Below are 2,608 nucleotides of genomic sequence, written 5' to 3' on the forward strand. Positions count from 1 at the left end.
GGGCTCGCCGGACCCCGCCCCCTCACCCCAGGGCCCCGGCTCTAGAGCTCTCCACCTCCCGCCCACCCCTCCGCGTGCCCGCCTCCTCCGCAGAGGTAGCACCGCCGAGCTCCCTGAAGCAGAGGGAGGAAGCTAACTAAGGAAGGTGTCTCCCTGCTTGAAGTGAAATGGGGGCGAAGGGGGGGGGGTTCCTGGTTCGTGGACGCGGCCCCCATCCTCTCCTCGCACCTCTGCGGCGACACCTCCCAAGTCAGGGGTTGGGGTTCCAGACGCGAGGGAGAAAGCCTCACGGCCGCACTGCAGATCAGCCAAAGGTACTGGGAAAGAGCCGGCCAGGAAAACCAGAGAGGGGAGACTCCTGGTGTTTGGTCGCAGGATTAAACCGAGAGCCCGCTGTTCCCAGGCTGGAGGCACCGCAACGGCTGGAGGTGACCGGCCAGCCCACCCCCTTCCTCCCCAAACTTCCACAAGTGCAGGGCGCAACTTCTAACCTGAACTTCGCACGGCCAGAGGGCAAGAGCGAGAGCCATCTCATCCTCGGTCCGCATCGCGGGGACGCGGTGCTCGCCAACCCCGCACCCACTGTCAGGAGGGGCAAGTGGTGCGTCCCCCAGTTGCGGGCTCTCGGACAGGCCGGGATCAAGTAAGGGCTCACTTTACCCCCAAAGTCTTAGCAGCTAAAGCTAAATCAGGTGACCCAGGTCCAACCTAGAGACAGACAGCCCGCGACCTAGCTCCTTCTGGGGACGCGGGTCCAGACCCGCGCGTCTTCGCCTCAAGGGACAGATCGCTGTCCTCTGCGGCCCAGGGAGTGCAGCCGCCACCGTCACCCGGCGGATGTGGAAGGAGTTCAAACCTCTCCAGCCTTCCCAGGGAGGCTCGAAGGCAGCCGAGGCTCGGCTTCCCAGCCCCGAGTCCTGGCTGATCTCCGCCCCCGGCCCTCCGGATCCGGGGAGTCGCTAGCTCCCGGTGCCCCAGAGCAGCGATCGCTTCTGCCTCCGCCGCGCGGCTCACACTTACCCCCGGCCCGCGCTCCCTGCGCGCGCTCCTCGCTCTCAGTGCTGCCGCCTCTTCCAGGGTCACTGCAGCCCCGGCGCCTGGGACCGCGAGGGGGCAGGGCGGCGCTGGGCGGGGCGCGGCGCGGCGCGGCGCAGCTGCTGCCTCAGGTCTCAATGCTGAGGACGAGGCTGCTCCCAGCGCCCGCCGCAAGGCCAGCACGTCCCTTCCTGCTCGGCTACTTCCCCCCTCCCGGCGGCAACGTCCGCGCTGCTGCGCTCACCTACACCTGCGCGGGGCCCCCGGGATTTGGAAGCCATCCCCGAGGGCTGGCGTGGGGCGGGGTGGTCGGCCACCGAGGGTAATAGGGGCGATGGAGGAGAGATGTACGTACTGTGCAGAAGAGGCAGGTGTCCTCGTGGAACCAGCAAAGAGGAGGCGCCAGGCTGGCTTCCAAACCCGCAAGAGCCTTCCACAAAGAAGCCTCTGCAGCAGCCACCCCGGCACCCTCCCCTGCCTGCGCACACGCGCGCACACACCCAAACGCGCGCCAGGTCACACTGTGCCTCACACTTGTTTCTCTCTGGAGCACTAGGCAGGACTTGGGTGAACTGTCCCAACCTGCGTAGCCGAATCCCAGCTGGGCCGGCGCTTCTCAAAGGTCAGTTCCTCTCGGGGACCTGCCAACATGTAAGTTTAATATATTTAAAAAAAAAAAAAAAAATCTCAATGGTGACTGTAACAGGAACCTTTTAGTTATAGTTAAGCAAAAAAGAAAAAGAAAAAGTCCACCCCAGTCCTGATCACATGAACAGACTATGTCTGGGAAAGATTCCTCACGGGAGAAAACAGGGGAGCAATTTAATCGCATCTTTTTTCAAATTGACTTGTGAGGCCGGGCAGTGAGAAACGAGTAGTCCAAGAAAACCCATCCCGGACAAACCGGCTGATCGGAAATGAGCTGCAGGGGTAGGGAGGCTCCCTCCAAGGCGATGAAGTCATCGCTACCTTTGACTTGGTGAGCCCAGATAACAGACACCAGCCTCTGGTGCCTGATGACTTCAGTCTCTCCACCCTGGTCCTCCGCTTCTGAACTCCCAGGACAGAATTCCCGACCTCCATGTGGATAGAAAAAGAGAAAACACCAGGGTAAAAAACCAAACAAAAGTAAGAAAACATCCATTCCAGCCAATAACCCATTTCTTAGCTGTCCACCAGGCTTACACTAACCATGAAGGGAAACAGATCCAGCTAAAACCACAGACAATCTAGGAGTGGGAAATGTAATAAAAGAAGGATAGCCCCATGACCACGGAGTTAATATTACTCCCAAAGGAAAATTGACTATAGAGGCAAAAGTTACATGACAGTATCAAAAGTGAGCAGAATGACACTCTCTCCCTTTATGTCTACCTCCTTAGATGAGCCTACCCCCACTACACACTTCCCACTGCTCAACCTCCAGCTCCAACCTGGGCTCCCCCTGCCTCCTCCCTGCTACCCCGCCACCCGCACACACACTGTACTGAGTGTGTGCTCTAAAATCAGTCACTTTTTTAGGGGTCAAGTCCAGTGACCCATCCTCAGCCCCACTTCCCTTTGATCTCCCGCA

At 59.7% G+C, this 2,608-nt stretch overlaps 1 protein-coding gene across 1 annotated transcript in view; it reads right to left on the minus strand.

Annotated features, from left to right (window-relative positions):
* Positions 1-1,172, minus strand: part of FHDC1 (FH2 domain containing 1) — a 36,290-nt gene extending 35,118 nt beyond the window's left edge. Inside the window, exon 1 of the mRNA XM_025042709.1 lies at positions 1,021-1,172. The gene's annotated coding sequence lies outside the window, so the exon portion shown is untranslated. The remainder of the gene's footprint in view (positions 1-1,020) is intronic.
* Between the last annotated feature and the right edge of the window lie 1,436 nt (positions 1,173-2,608).

Source organism: Pteropus alecto, unplaced genomic scaffold (assembly GCF_000325575.1).
Source record: "Pteropus alecto unplaced genomic scaffold, ASM32557v1 scaffold50, whole genome shotgun sequence".
Classification (NCBI taxonomy): Eukaryota; Metazoa; Chordata; class Mammalia; order Chiroptera; family Pteropodidae; genus Pteropus; species Pteropus alecto.